Here is a 17,369-nt window from a genome sequence, read left to right as displayed (position 1 = left end):
CAACGAAATTTTCATTTGTTCTTCTCAAAAACGAAAAACAAACAAATCAACAAAACATTCCCTACTATTAGTCGACATTTCGAGCAGAAACTACGAACGTCGAAAGATTTAAAAAATGAAATATGTAGGTGTGCGTGCGTGCGTACTTACTTGAAACTTTTTTCTTGTTTCATCGTCGCACTGGAACAAATTAAATTTTAATGCAATGTAAACGCGACCACACTTTCGACGAAAACATCTCTATGAATCGAACGACGTCGGAAAAAGAATAAATCGAGAAGAGAACAAATCATGAAACAACACACACCCACCCCGCCCGGCCCGGCCAGAGTGGTGGGAATTTCGATGAATGAACAGACAAAGAAACCAACTCTGTTATCAGTTCTAAGAAAGAAAGCAGGTAGCGGCGGCGGCGAACCTTCGACCGTACTACGGTCAGTTCATGAATTAACCCCGTCCGTTCGGAGTTTATTCATCTCCGGTCCGTGTCGGCGTTTACTTCAAGTGGGTGCTATTTCCATCTAAGCAAGCAAGTGAGTAAGTAAGTTCTCAAATTTTAAATTACGTTAATCGCAAGTGACTCGTTGAGATCGTCAAACGAACAATTTAATTTAACGCCTCATACGAGTTTTTTTTTTTCGTCATTTTGTCGCAAAAAAAAAACTAAAAAACGACTCGCAAAAAAAAATTTTTTTTTTTTCTTCTTTTAAATCTTGTACATTTTCTGACATGTGTACCATCGAAAAATGTCACATCCAAACGATCGAACAATCACAAAAAATCGTCAACGTACCATCTTGGAAAATTTTACCAGGCAACGACCATACCACGTTGAAAACTACCGGTTCTCGTCCGATCACCGAAGTCAAGCAACGTCGGGCGCGGTCAGTACTTGGATGGGTGACCGCTTGGGAACACCGCGTGCCGTTGTCTCTACTCTTTTCTTTTTTTATTAACATTTCTGATGTCAAACTTTTTTTAAATATATTTTTCACTATTTATATTTTCTCTCATGAACTTATATAGTATGAAGACGAAAATTTTTAATTCGTTCGAGTTGAATTTGTGGTTCTGAAAAGAACCGATTTTTTTTCTTTTTTTTCCAACCAACTTCCAAGCTGCTCGAGGAGGATTTATTTTGAACTGGTGTATTTGGTGACGGCCTTGGTTCCTTCAGAAACGGCGTGCTTCGCCAATTCACCGGGCAAAAGAAGACGCACCGCCGTCTGGATCTCCCTGCTGGTTATGGTCGAACGTTTGTTGTAATGAGCGAGGCGACTGGCTTCAGCAGCTATACGTTCGAAGATGTCGTTCACGAAACTGTTCATGATAGACATAGCCTTGCTGGAGATACCGGTATCGGGATGGACCTGCTTCAACACCTTGTAAATGTAGATGGCGTAACTCTCCTTCCTCCTGCGCTTCTTTTTCTTGTCGCTCTTCGAGATGTTCTTTTGAGCTTTTCCGGCCTTCTTGGCCGCCTTACCGCTGGTCTTGAGTGGCATTCTCTTCTAGTCGTCGAGTTAAAAAAACGTTTAAAAACAGAAAACGAGACAGACACGACGTGCACGTTACGACGAGTATACTCGATCTAAAACGCCGCACACCTAAAATCCCTCTATTTATAACGAGCGAGCGACAAACAGGCGCTCCGCCTTAGTTCGTCGTTCGACCATTGCCCTAACGAGATGGCGCTGTACCGACCATATAAATTTCTAGCCTTCGCCGCGTTCGGCATTTATTTCAAGCCGTACGTTTGTCAGTGCGCTTCGTGTCAGTCGCAGTAGGTGTTTTGCTGTTTATATCGTATAACAACATGTCCGGAAGAGGAAAAGGAGGTAAAGTGAAGGGAAAGGCGAAGTCTCGTTCCAGTCGTGCCGGACTTCAGTTTCCCGTCGGCAGAATTCATCGTCTTCTGCGTAAAGGAAACTACGCCGAAAGAGTGGGTGCAGGTGCTCCCGTTTATTTGGCGGCCGTAATGGAATATCTAGCCGCCGAAGTTCTCGAATTGGCAGGAAACGCCGCCAGAGATAACAAGAAAACCCGTATCATTCCGAGACATCTTCAATTGGCTATAAGGAACGACGAGGAGTTAAACAAGCTCCTTTCCGGCGTTACCATCGCCCAAGGCGGTGTCTTGCCCAACATCCAGGCGGTGTTGTTGCCCAAGAAGACCGAAAAGAAGCCTTAAATTTAATTCTTCGCCGCCGTCATCTCGAACGAAAAACAAAAACTTTTATAAAAACCATCTTCACATCGGCCCTTCTCAGGGCCAAAAATTCAACTCGAACGAATTGATTTTTTCGCCAAAATACAACAACCTATGAGAATCATGTTAAAAAGTCTTTTAGATATTTTAAAGTTAAACCGATCAATTAATTCATTATACGAGCGTAGACTGAACGGAAGATTTTCGATTACATTCAACCAAGAAAGATGATTTTTACGACTTTTCATCGTAATTTTTAGAAAAATTCAATGCCCGACTAAAGCACGAACTCGACAACTCTATCTATAATAATTTATTGATTATCTAATTCAAGAAACATTCCGATTCGTCGTAAATTTCTTCACATTTCGCACATTAATCTGTTAAGAACATACACACACACACCGGTCGCCTATACGTGCTCTCCGTCTCGATAATTTCTTGCAGCAGCAGTCGTCAGCGGTGAGCCGTAATACTACAATCAATCGTTTTATTTGCTATGAGATTTTGTTTCAAGTCACGTCTGAGGAGAGTAACTCTACCCCATATTGGACATAACCTCAAATATACTCTTCGTGGCAAAAACGTTCTTTTAACGATGGTCATTCTAACCTAAAACTGCTGTCAAAATTGTCAAAGTCGCCGCCTGGATCACAAATTAAAATGATCACTCACTCCGTACGATTTTCATTTCGATTTGAAGACAAACACACAATTGAGCAACATATTTAATTCGTTTGATTTATTTTGTGGTTCTGAAAAGAACCGTTTTTTTTTGTTTGTTTGTTTGCTTGCCTGCGGGGGGTTTGTTGTTATTCCTCTGAGGATGCGGATACACGTCATAAAATGATAAAATTAACCGCCGAAACCGTAAAGGGTACGACCTTGACGTTTCAGGGCGTAGACGACGTCCATGGCGGTGACGGTCTTACGTTTTGCGTGTTCGGTGTAAGTTACGGCGTCACGGATGACGTTCTCGAGGAAGACCTTCAACACACCTCTGGTTTCTTCGTAGATGAGACCGGAAATACGTTTCACACCACCACGACGAGCCAATCTTCTGATCGCCGGTTTCGTTATACCTTGGATGTTATCGCGTAGAACTTTGCGATGACGTTTGGCGCCACCTTTTCCCAATCCTTTGCCACCTTTACCACGACCGGTCATCTTGATAAAATTAGGAAATTCTTCGTACAAAACGACGTAGCTTCGACCAAGTTCGTTATGGAACTAACGTCAAAATTTCATTCCGCGGGACTATTTATAAGTTACGGCAGCTCCACCTCGCGTTAAAAACGAATCCACCAATGGCGTCGCCGTATGACTCATCGAGTTTATAAAACGGCCGTTGGCGCGACGAAAATTTTCAGTTGACTTTCGAACGTTCGTACGTACGGTCGGTCGTTCGGTCGAAGCAAGCAAGCAAGCCACTACCTACGTTAATTCTTTTCATTTGATTCATCCGATATCCGAGATGGCGAGAACTAAACAGACGGCTCGTAAATCTACCGGTGGCAAGGCACCTAGAAAACAGTTGGCCACGAAGGCGGCCAGAAAAAGCGCTCCCGCCACCGGAGGTGTCAAGAAACCTCACCGTTACAGGCCCGGTACGGTCGCCCTTCGTGAGATTCGTCGTTATCAAAAGAGCACTGAACTTTTGATCCGCAAGCTGCCTTTCCAACGTCTCGTCCGAGAGATCGCCCAAGATTTCAAGACCGATCTCCGTTTCCAAAGTTCGGCCGTGATGGCACTTCAAGAAGCCAGCGAGGCTTATCTCGTCGGCCTCTTCGAAGACACCAACTTGTGCGCCATCCACGCCAAACGTGTCACCATCATGCCGAAAGACATCCAATTGGCGAGACGCATTCGTGGCGAGAGGGCTTAAATTTCCTCCATCCATCCATCCATCCATCCGATCCGACCATCTAGAATTAACAAATTCTTCATCTTCGAAGGTGTTAAAAGAAGAAAAAAAAAATCGGTTCTTTTCAGAACCACAATTATTTTCCAACGAATTGAAAATTTATCGTTCGCGCATGCAACTTTTTGAGATTGAAAAAAAAAAAAAAAAAAAAAAAAGTTAGGTTATGTGATTTATTCACAAAATTCGTACTTACATAAAACGATAAACTTTTGCTTTTTTCTTTCACATTAAATTTTCTTTTAACTGAGACTATTTGAAACATTATTATATAATAAAGTTTATCATTCTTTGTAATAACACTGTTTCGACAGTCAAATGAATAGACAAGAAAATCAAATGAAAGTATGTATCTCCTCAACAGAATGTGCATTGTCCAAGCGAATCTTTCGTTCGTTTCTTGAAAATAATTGTGGCCCTGAAAAGGGCCATTTATTTGTATCGATGGTGCCCCTACGTCGATATATACGATCGGAGCACGTTCCCGAAACCACCAGGACGTCGTCGTCGTTGAAAAAATTAAATCATCGTCGTCGACTTTTCACTTCTTTCTCTTGGGTGAAGCGGTTTTTTTCGCTTTGACGGTGACGGCTTTGGCCGTTTTCGGTTTCGGCGCTTTCGGTTTCTTGGTTGGACCGGCCTTGTTGGATTTCTTCGCTTTCGATGGCGTCTTGGGTTTGACGGGCGATCTGGAGGCGGCGCTGGCTTTCTTTTCGGGAGCGGACGCAGCCTTTCTAGCCTTCGATACGGCGACGCTCTTCTTTTCGGCGGCAGTTTTCTTAGACTTGGCCGAAGCGGCGGGGGCGGCCTTCTTACCGGCTTTTGAGGCGGATCCTTTTTCGGCGGACGTCGGCGCTGACGCGACGGAACGTTTAGCAACGCCCGTCTTCTTGGATTTCGCCGATGACGACGCGGTCGCAGCGGCAGATCTCTTTTTCGTGGCGGACGGAGCCTTAGCTGCACCGGTGACGGCAGAAGCCAACTTGAACGAACCGGAAGCTCCTTTTCCTTTGGTTTGGACCAACGAACCGGATGCGACGGCGCCCTTAAGGTACTTCTTGATGAAAGGCGCAAATTTTTCCGCGTCGACTTTGTAGTTGGCCGCGACATATTTCTTGATCGCCTGCAACGAAGAACCGCCGCGTTCCTTCAAGCCTTTGATGGCGTTGGTGACCATCTCCGAAGTGGGCGGATGAGAAGGTTTGCTTCTCGGATTTTTGGGCTTCTTCTCCTTCTTCACCGGTGAGGAGCCGGAAGTGGCACCGGCGACCGTCGAAGCTGCTTGATTTTCTACGTCGGCCATATTTTCGTCTATCGCGCGCGCGTTTTTTTCTTTTTATTATAGGTAGGCTTATTCTTCGGTGAAAGAACGAATGAACTTTACAGAACGAATTGGGCGCCAAAGTCAAAGTGTTGGCGCGTTCGAAAACGCGCGGACCGCGGACTAAACGAGAGCCTTCTCGTCGAGTTAGAAAATTCAGTGGGCCTCGAATACAGCTTTCGCGTGATGGCATCGTTCTCTTTACGCGAAGATCACCGCCTCCGGGTGCGGGAACATGAGCGATTCGGTCGGCGATGGCCTCCTGAATAACCTCAAGTTTTCCCGGACGACCAGCCGACCTCCAAAAGCGAACAAGGACCGATCGAACGTCGACTCGAACAAAGACCCTCCGAAACAAGGAGATGACATCCAAGTTCGACGCCGACGTTACGCGTTTTCCACGAATAACAGGAAAGTTCCGCTTTCGACCAGACAAACTTGGAAGCATCCTCTACAAGTTTCACGAACGAATCGGTCGAAAAGTACGTGCGATCTTTTCGAAAATCGCCTCGCAAAGAGACGCAGCACGGATCGGAGCGACGACCGACGAACCTGCAGAGTGTAGGAAAAAAATTCACAAACGGTCGAAGATGACGTCCGAGAAGGTCGAATTTTTTCAAGAACGAAGATAAAACCTTCGCCTTTCGTAGGAGTTGATTTTTGAAAACGATCTTGACGAACAGGTCGGAAAAAAAACGATGTCAATTTCGGACTCGACCATGAGAAACGAATTTGTACGACGAACGGACTTTTCGAACGACTTTTTTCGCAAAATCGACATTTTTTCCTCAAAAATTACCTCACACGACGAAATCCCATCATCGAAACATCACCGAAAACAGTTTTGACGGCGAAATTCTCGTCAATTTTACGAAAATAAAGGGAAAATCAGACGGACCACCGTCGAACATCCAGCGACGGGAACGGACGAGTTTTTTAATTTTTCTTGCCAATTCATTGCGAAAGAAGCAATTTTTCTCGACGAAACCATTTTATAATCATAAAAAAAACTCCCCAAACACCACAAACCAACAAAAATACGGAAATCTTGCATTGTTTGCATTTTTCAGACACTCTAAATAAAACTACGTCGATGTCGGCGGATTTTCAGTCGGTCGTCGGTCGACAGAAATCCAACGAAATTTTCATTTGTTCTTCTCAAAAACGAAAAACAAACAAATCAACAAAACATTCCCTACTATTAGTCGACATTTCGAGCAGAAACTACGAACGTCGAAAGATTTAAAAAATGAAATATGTAGGTGTGCGTGCGTGCGTACTTACTTGAAACTTTTTTCTTGTTTCATCGTCGCACTGGAACAAATTAAATTTTAATGCAATGTAAACGCGACCACACTTTCGACGAAAACATCTCTATGAATCGAACGACGTCGGAAAAAGAATAAATCGAGAAGAGAACAAATCATGAAACAACACACACCCACCCCGCCCGGCCCGGCCAGAGTGGTGGGAATTTCGATGAATGAACAGACAAAGAAACCAACTCTGTTATCAGTTCTAAGAAAGAAAGCAGGTAGCGGCGGCGGCGAACCTTCGACCGTACTACGGTCAGTTCATGAATTAACCCCGTCCGTTCGGAGTTTATTCATCTCCGGTCCGTGTCGGCGTTTACTTCAAGTGGGTGCTATTTCCATCTAAGCAAGCAAGTGAGTAAGTAAGTTCTCAAATTTTAAATTACGTTAATCGCAAGTGACTCGTTGAGATCGTCAAACGAACAATTTAATTTAACGCCTCATACGAGTTTTTTTTTTTCGTCATTTTGTCGCAAAAAAAAAACTAAAAAACGACTCGCAAAAAAAAATTTTTTTTTTTTCTTCTTTTAAATCTTGTACATTTTCTGACATGTGTACCATCGAAAAATGTCACATCCAAACGATCGAACAATCACAAAAAATCGTCAACGTACCATCTTGGAAAATTTTACCAGGCAACGACCATACCACGTTGAAAACTACCGGTTCTCGTCCGTTGTCCGAGCGCTCGTAGCGAACGGACGTGCGATAGAGAGCTCCCCCTCTCAGTGTTTAAGTTGTGACCACAGTGCAAAGTGCCACGTGCCTTGAATAAAGTGAATCGTGTCCCAATTGTTGTTTTAACAACAAGAGGAATTAAACCAAGTTCGATACAGCGCAGGCTGGTTAAGCCTGCACTGACCACCGAAAACATGGCCAGTTCGAGCCTCAACTGGCTGAAGCCGAAGAAAACGGTGAAAAAAGTGAAACAAAAGGTGAGGTACGTGCCAGTACCAATCGACGCTAACCGATTTCAACCAATCTCTTCTGATGAAGAGGATGAAGAAGACAACATGGAGACGGAGGAAACATCCTCCAGGACAAAAACCACCGCGACCGCGAACGAAAGGAGACCGCCGCCGATCATCATCCACGGCCGGAACATAACGCACAACCGTCTCAAAGAATTGTTCGCGGATTGCGACAACGGTTACCAGGTCCGTTACACAAGGGAGAAGACCCTTGTGTACCCCAACACAACAGACATCCACACGAAGATGAGAAACAACCTCACGACTGGAAAAGTAGAGTTCCACACGTTCACACCAAAAGGACTCAAAACGTCAACGTTCGTCATTAAGGGTTTGGACAACAACCCTGAGCCCGAATCCGTTCTTGCAGAGCTCAAGAACTGCAAGATCGAAGCCACCAATGTGAGGAAAATGGGGCCCAACACCAAGAGGCCCCATTACATCGCAACAGTGACCGACAGCGAGACTGCCGAGTCACTCAACAAGAAATGTCGGGCGATTCTCAACGTCAGGGTGCGTTTCGAGAAATACCTCAATAAGAAGAAGATGACACAGTGCCACCGGTGCCAGGCATGGGGCCACGGCACGAGGAACTGTAACCTCGAACCGACGTGCGTAAGATGCTCCCAGTACCACTGGACCCGCGACTGCCCCCATAAGCCCGACCCGACGTACATTCCCAAATGTGCCAACTGCGGGAAACAAGGACACGCTGCCTCGCAAACCACGTGCGAGGTCTACATCGCCAAGGTAACCCGCATCGAGGAACTCCAAGAAGAAAGGCGTCAGAAGGTCGCCAACAAGAGGGCTAAATTAGCCCCCGCGCCGATCCCAAAGGTCAATCCGTGGACCCAGCCAAAGAAACCAACAGGTGAGTCCATTGTTTTTACTAATAAATCATTTCCGCCTCTGCCGACGCCTTCAACGAGCGCAGCAAATTCGCCAATTTTAACAAGGCAAACACCAACCAAAACGAAAATTCCAGAAACAAGCAGCATGACAGAATTTTGTAAAATAAACGCCGAAATTTCCAGGCTGAACAAAAATGTAAATATGAAAAATCTGCTCATAATACTTAAAGAACTGAACAATGCACTTGAAAAATGCCAGTCTCAACAAGAAAAGCTGTTCGTCTGCATAGACGTTCTATCCAAAATGGGAGACGCTGGCTATGAGCTGTAAATTGACGATAGTTCACTGGAACGCAAACGGTCTGCATGAAAAAGCTGCGGAATTATTGAATTTTATTAAAAATGGTGGAATTCACATTATGGCAATTAGCGAAACGCGTCTCAAAAGTAAAGATCGGCTTAAATTCACCAATTACACGGTTCTCAGAAAGGACAGAACGGATGTCATTAGGGGAGGTGGGGTTGCTCTCCTAATCCGTAATGACGTCCCCTTTGAACACATTCCCACCCCAAATGTAAGATTCCTCGAAACCCTAACGATTAAGATCGAGAACAACATTTTCATAACATCAGTTTACAACCGACCAATCAACTCAATTAGGGACGCGGATTTAGACATAATCAATAATCTGGGAAGAAAACAATTAATTCTCGGGGACTTCAATGCGAGACACACAAGCTGGGGTTGTCACGCAAACAATAGTAACGGGTTCAGGCTCTACAATTACGTAGAAAACACAAGCTTGATAATTAACAGAACTGCTGATCCAACTCATTTCCCAATTAACGGCATGACACCTACCTACATTGACTTGACAATCACGAAAAACATGGTAATCTCAGAACCCAGATCAGTGACCGCACTCAACTCGGATCACAATCCTGTGATTCTTGAGATTCCTGACATGACAATCAAAGACAAAACAATCCAAATCAATTCCTATAAACAAACCAACTGGCCCCTCTTCCGCAAAACCCTTGACAGACATGTTGAACTGACGGAAATCATTGGCACGAAAGATGATCTTGATAAACAGATTGAACTGTTCATTAAGGCCATCCAGAAGGCCAAAGACCAAGTCACGACGACGAAAACAATAAATCCTTTTCGAGACGAAATTCCGAAAGCAACCATAGAGAAAATAAAACTCAAGAACCGAATCAGAAAACTGTACCAAAGAACACGAGACCCATTTTTCAAAAACCAAGCATCTGAATTAACCAGAGAAATTAAACAAGAAATAAAAGAATTCAGACAGAACAAATGGGAAACAAAACTTGGCAAATTAAATCCGCACGATAATTCTCTATGGAAAATGACAAAAGCTCTCAAAAGACGATTTACCCCCATCTCTATCCTTAAATCCAATAACAACACAGCATTTAATAATGTGGAAAAAGCAAACACACTGGCAACATATTATGAAACGATCCACACAAGTGATAATCACAACACACCCGAACAAACAGAAATAATTGAAACAGTAAACTCTTTCAATAGTGACAATTCCCAGATAGACGCGCCTACGGCCGTCAAACCCACAGAAATCGCAAAAATCATAAGCACTTTACCGAATAACAAAGCCCCGGGAAATGACGGCATTGAAAACAGAATACTGAAAAATCTTACAGCGAAAGCTGTAAAACAACTAACGAATATAATAAATGCCATGCTTAATCTTTGTATCTTCCCGGAAAAACTTAAAGTAGCAGATGTCATCCCCATTTTGAAACCGGGGAAAAACCCCAATGCACCAAACGCATACAGACCAATTAGCCTTCTACCAACAATATCAAAAGTTGCGGAAAAGGTAATCCAAAAACGAATTAATAAGCACATTAAAGAAAACAAAATTTTACCGCCAGAGCAATTTGGTTTTCGGGAACGACATAATACCACACAGCAAGTCCTCAGACTAATAAATGACATAACCAATAATTACAACACGAAAAGCATAACAGCAATGACATGTCTTGATATTGAAAAAGCATTTGATAAAGTCTGGACAAAAGGACTAATTTACAAAATGATTCAATTGAAGTTCCCGACGCACATTACTAAATTAATAAACTCGTACTTAACAGAGAGAAAGTTCAGAGTAAAGGTAGAAGGCGAAAAGTCGGAAATGAAATCAATAAATGCGGGAGTCCCACAAGGCTCAGTGCTTGGGCCAATACTATTTAATATTTACATTCATGACATCACTAAATTCGCACAAACCAATTTAGCTTTGTACGCGGACGACACCGCCATCTACGCTAAGTCTCATTCGGGTCAGGTCGCACTCAAACAAGTTCAGATCCACATTAATCAACTCGAGAAATTCTACGCGAAATGGAAGATTAAACTCAACGCGGACAAAACGGAAACGGTCATTTTTGCAAAAAGATTCACCGGGCTAAAGATCAATAAAAAACTAAAGGTAGGGGACAGTGAAATTGAAATTAAGAACTCTGTGAAATATCTAGGAGTCACCCTAGACAAAAGGCTAAACCTAAATGAACACATAAAGAAAACGAGACAAAAAGGTGAAGCCGTCCTCAAGCAATTGTACCCATTGTTGGTCAAAAACAACTATCTAAACACGAAAAATAAGTTGCTTCTGTACAAATGCATCTTACGCCCCATCATAACATACGCAGCGCCCATCTACCGGCACAAACCACACACTCCACTAATTCCTTTGCAAAGATTTCAAAATAAATGCTTAAGACTTGCCCTTAACGCAGACAGATACACTCCGCTCCGTCAACTTCATCAGGACGCGAATCTTCCACTCCTACACCATTACATCCATTCCCTTTCCGATAAATTCTACGAGAAGCAGGTGCGGCACGTACCTCTTCTCAAACAATCCCTCAAACACCCAGCAGGAACTCACAAGTTCCCGCACTCGGGTGTCCCCAATCTAGACCGGATAATCCGCTGAATTTTGTTACAGGCAAAAGGCAGCGGAAGAAGAACCGTAAACGGCAATCGACCAGCCACTGACCATATCGGAACAGGAGTCCAGGAGCCCCCTGGAACATCAATCCGAGGATCAGGAGTCCCCGGAGCCCCCTGAAACCTCACCACTAGACCATACCGAACCAGGAGCCCAGGAGCTCCCTGGAAACAGAAACCGGACCGGAAGTCCCAAGACCTCTTTGAGGTCAACACTGTAAATAGTTTTTTTAAATATCCTTTGTACATAGTAGATAATAAGGTTAGGGTTTTTACTAAAATTTCATTTTCCCTAAATTAAGGTAACCGATAAGTAGGCTAAACACCACAAATGTATGCAACCAAGGTTGCCGGTGAGCCATAAAATAAATGTAATATCTTAGATTGTATAATAAATGTAGGCTAGGTTAAGGCATCAGCGCCACACATTAGCATAAGTTAATCTTAAGTGTGATATGTATTATCTTAGTGATTGCATGCGTAACTTCAACCGAATAAAAATCCTGTTGAATTTGAATTTGAATTTGGTTCTCGTCCGATCACCGAAGTCAAGCAACGTCGGGCGCGGTCAGTACTTGGATGGGTGACCGCTTGGGAACACCGCGTGCCGTTGTCTCTACTCTTTTCTTTTTTTATTAACATTTCTGATGTCAAACTTTTTTTAAATATATTTTTCACTATTTATATTTTCTCTCAGGAACTTATATAGTATGAAGACGAAAATTTTTAATTCGTTCGAGTTGAATTTGTGGTTCTGAAAAGAACCGATTTTTTTTCTTTTTTTTCCAACCAACTTCCAAGCTGCTCGAGGAGGATTTATTTTGAACTGGTGTATTTGGTGACGGCCTTGGTTCCTTCAGAAACGGCGTGCTTCGCCAATTCACCGGGCAAAAGAAGACGCACCGCCGTCTGGATCTCCCTGCTGGTTATGGTCGAACGTTTGTTGTAATGAGCGAGGCGACTGGCTTCAGCAGCTATACGTTCGAAGATGTCGTTCACGAAACTGTTCATGATAGACATAGCCTTGCTGGAGATACCGGTATCGGGATGGACCTGCTTCAACACCTTGTAAATGTAGATGGCGTAACTCTCCTTCCTCCTGCGCTTCTTTTTCTTGTCGCTCTTCGAGATGTTCTTTTGAGCTTTTCCGGCCTTCTTGGCCGCCTTACCGCTGGTCTTGGGTGGCATTCTCTTCTAGTCGTCGAGTTAAAAAAAACGTTTAAAAACAGAAAACGAGACAGACACGACGTGCACGTTACGACGAGTATACTCGATCTAAAACGCCGCACACCTAAAATCCCTCTATTTATAACGAGCGAGCGACAAACAGGCGCTCCGCCTTAGTTCGTCGTTCGACCATTGCCCTAACGAGATGGCGCTGTACCGACCATATAAATTTCTAGCCTTCGCCGCGTTCGGCATTCTTGAAGTGTTCTCTGAGTACGCATCATCGCGCTCCGTCGATGAGTACTCACAACCTTCGTCCTCGCGCCGTGAAAAGTGCAACCTCGAGTTCAAGTGCCAGTGGTGCAAGTGCCAGTGGTGCAAGCTCATCAAACCATCAAACTGCGTCATCCGGTAAGTCTGATTTTACCGGAAACAAGACCCCAACCCCACCCAACTCTCCTCCTCGGGAGAGAGCATTCTCGTTCTCTTCTAATAACTCCATAATAATGACATCCTCCCAAAATGTGTACCCCTTCAGGTACACAATCCGAAACATCCCTCAGGCTTTCTCCACACAAAAAACCTTCTACGGACTCCTCACAACGTCCCTGCTTGTCAAGGACATTTCCAAACTTGTGGTTAACTGGAACCGCACAGCGCTCCTAGTTACCACCAAAGCCCTTCCGGCAAACTTTCAATCCCATCTCTGCACTGCCACCGCCTGCCCGACCATTTCAATCGTGCAAGTGCACCGAAAGCTTTCAGCACAACCAGCCCCCCCAAATGCCCCCAAAATTCCGCAAATGTCAATCGTCATTAAAGACATCCAGGACGACATCGACAACGATGAAGTCTTAAACGCCATCCGTGACCTCCATCTCCAATGCTCTAATGTCTGGCGCATCCGTTCCAGACAGACGGGCAACTTTTGTAATCTTCTCCGTGTCCTAACAACCTCCACCTCCACAGTTGACTTCCTCCTCAAGGAAGGAATCATCCTTTTCGGTAAGCGCTATCAGTGCGAGCCTTCCAAAGCCCCCCAAAAACCCGCTCCTCTTCAGTGTACCAAGTGCTTCCAGCTTGGGCACGCCGCCTCCTCCTGCCACAACAAGTTGGCCTGTCCTAAATGCCCCGAAAGCCATCCGTCCAACAAGTGTCCTTCTGACACAATCACCTGTCTCCTCTGCAAAGGAGACCACCCCGCCTGGTCACAAAAATGCCCTAAAATCAAAGACGCGGTCGTCACCTGCGACACGCCCGTCGCCCCAACCATCATCTTGCTGCCCCCACCTGAGTTCGCAGACCCCGAACCCCAATGCATTTCTGTGCGTCAAACCATCACTTTTGTCACCAAAATGCTCTACGACCTGTTCCCGCATCAACGATCCAAAGTCGCAGAACTCGTCGAGTCTGCGTCAAAAACCGTCCTCCGCACCAAAACCCGCATTAACCATGTGGGTCAGCGGATCTACTTCTCCTTTGAGTAGATTCGCCCCCACGTCTCGTCCCAACACCCGTTGCAATGCCTCCCATTGCGACCTCCCCCGTCTTTCCCGGCGGGGGCCCCCTTCCTAACAGCGTGAATATCGCCACGGTTAACGTCTCCGGAATCAACAGAAAACTCAACGCCATCAAACACTTTATTGAATCAGACTCAATCAAAATCTTGTCTATCACCGAAACTCATTCCGACAACGCGATTAAAGTCAAAAATTTTTCTTGTTACCATAAACCGCCAACTAACCGTTTTCACGGCTCCGCGCTTCTTGTTTCAACGGACTTTCAATCAGTAAAACATCAACTTCCTGACAACATATCCTCTTTAGAACTCGTTGCCGCCGACGTCAAGTTAAATAATCACACTATCACCATTTTTTCGTATTATAATCAGCCTAACAACCGCGTCTCTTCTGAACTTTTTAACTATGCTTCAGATCTTCCATTTTCAATTATAATGGGCGACTTTAACGCCAGACACACTGACTTCGGAGACCACGCAACCAACCTTAACGGCAGACTTCTTTCTCAATTAATTAGCGAATTCCCTTTTTACCGTCTTAAAAACCAAAACCCCACTTTCATTTCTCATCAAGGTTGCTCCATTATTGACCACATTCTTATTTCTGAAAACCTAATTCACTTATTCGACAGCGAAACCTCAATAGGCACCACCGTAACTTCAGACCATTTTCCACTAATTGCTAATTTCTTAACTAATGGCCCTCAGCCGGCGCCGGAAATTACCAAAATCTTCAATTACAAAAACGCAAATTGGGAACTTTTCCGTGAAGAACTTAATACTACCCTTCCACTCATTACCACAGTAAATTCTCAGGTAGAAATCGACCATCAAGTAGAGTCATTAACTTCAGCCATCACTTCAGCCAAACTTAAAGCCATTAAGATTAAATCCATTCCGAAGGACAAAACCCCTCTACCTGCGCGTATTCTAAGACTAATTAAAGAAAAACGTAAAATCTACCGCGACTTTGTCAGAACCCGCGACCCCTTTCTTAAAACCCTTATCAATAAACTCAGTGCCAAAATCCGCCGCGACATCAATCAATTCAAAGAGGAAACTTGGGTCAAAACCTGCGAATCTTTAGATTACCGTGACGGTAAAGCATTTTGGTCAAAATTCAAAGCAATTTCTGGTCAACTTTCTAAACCTAATCAAAATCTAATCGAAGGCCCCAACGTTTACCACTCTTCCCAAGACAAAGCCGAGTGCTTTGCCAATCTTCTCGAACAAATCCATCAAGTCCCCGACGACCCCCATTTCAATCAACCCTTTTTCGAAAAAGTCTCTGCCAACATTCAAACCATGCGCGATATTCCACTAATCGAACCCCTTCCATATCCCCACAACGACGAGCACTTAACCGACCCAGTAACAGTTCGCGAAGTAAAATCAATCATTTTCAATTTAAAAACTACCAAAGCTCCGGGCCCCGATCAGATTAAACCTATCATTTTGAAAAATTTACCAGACTCTGGCTTTCTTGCATTAACCGCCATTTTTAACAATTGTTTAACTAATCTTTATTTTCCAACCGCGTGGAAACTAGCGAATACGATCATGATTTTAAAACCGGGAAAACCTATTTCAGACCCTAAGTCATATCGCCCTATTTCACTACTTAATATCCTAGGCAAAATCTTTGAACGCGTTTTAACTAACAGACTTAAAATCATTCTCGAAACTCATAACTTGCTTCCGCAACAACAATTCGGCTTTAGATCAGAACGTAGCACTCAAAATCCTTTAGTAGACTTGCAAACCGACATCATCAGACACGCCAACCTTGGAGAGTGCACCGTAGGTGCCTTTTTGGACATCGAAAGAGCATTTGACAAGGTCTGGCACGACGGTCTGGTGCAAAAACTCATCAATCTCGGAATCAATCTTAAATTCACAAAGCTCATCGTCTCCTATCTCACCAACCGATCCTGCAGGATCAAATTCAACGACGCCTTTTCTAACACCTTTACACTAAAGGCCGGAGTCCCACAAGGCTCCGTCCTGTCACCTTTGTTGTACATTATATACTGCAGTGATTTTCCAATTTCAGATTCCCTCCGGACCAAAACGAGGTTGTTTGCTGACGATTCGGCAATCTGGTCTAGCCACCGGAGCGCTGAAAAGGCTTCAGACATCCTCCAGAAAGAACTTCATCGAGTCGAAAAATGGACAAACACCTGGAGAGTGAAAACCAACCCTACCAAATGTCAATCCATCTGCTTCACCTACCCCAAAGCCCAGAAACAACGTCTCAACTTTAAACTCAACACACGGCTAACTATAAACAATCAATCTCTTACTCAAACTAATTCTCTCACTTACTTAGGCATCACTTTCTCTTCTACTTGTACCCTTAACGAGGACCTGAAAAGGACGATGAAGAAAGCACGCAATCGATCAAACCTTTTGTATCGCATTCGCGGCCGGATTCGGGGTTGCAGCTCAGAAACTCTACACCACACGTACAAACTTTTCATACGCCCTATCTTTGAATACAGATCTCTGCTTTACGCCTCGCTCTCTAACCGCATGCTCTTTAAAGTTTCTTCCTTCGAACGCCACACACTTAGACTAATCTTCCGACTTGACCGCGAATTTTCATCTAACGACTTGCATGAACACACTAAAACTACTCCCATTACTGATCGATTCACTAAACTCCGCACTCGCTACATAACACGCACGCTTGCTAGTAACAATAACCCTCTTGCCATTCAAACTTTGCACACATCATACAAGCTTCCTACTAAAAACCGCATGATCAACGCTATTCCCAAAAAACCTGCTGTCAAGCAGAAACACCTTCCCACAGCACTTCTCTCAGCATCATTCCCTAACCTACCCGCAGCTCTCCAGGAGCTGGTCGAAGACACACCCATCTCGATGAGATGAAGAGGTCCTTTCCTAGGACGAGACCACTTCCCTCCTTCTCTTTCTCTTCCAGGTTTCTCTTTCAGTTTCGAAATCCTCAGATGATCATCAGGTTACCCACGAAGAGTTCCAGGATTCCCATGAAAAGCTCAAGGATACCCACGAAGAGTCCCAGGACTTCCACAGACTCCCAGGACACCCATGAAAAGCTCCAGGAAC

At 44.2% G+C, this 17,369-nt stretch overlaps 1 non-coding gene across 1 annotated transcript; it reads left to right on the top strand.

The window, feature by feature from the left end:
• The first annotated feature begins 813 nt into the window (after positions 1-813).
• Positions 814-933, top strand: LOC148165462 (5S ribosomal RNA). Its single transcript, XR_015771454.1, has one exon. It is a non-coding gene; the product is annotated as a 5S ribosomal RNA (ribosomal RNA).
• The last annotated feature ends 16,436 nt before the right edge of the window (positions 934-17,369 follow it).

Source organism: Gnatocerus cornutus, unplaced genomic scaffold, assembly GCF_029298725.1.
Source record: "Gnatocerus cornutus isolate USDA-ARS CGAHR unplaced genomic scaffold, icGnaCorn1.1 ctg00000310.1, whole genome shotgun sequence".
Classification (NCBI taxonomy): Eukaryota; Metazoa; Arthropoda; class Insecta; order Coleoptera; family Tenebrionidae; genus Gnatocerus; species Gnatocerus cornutus.
This window is presented reverse-complemented; position numbering and strand designations above follow the sequence as displayed.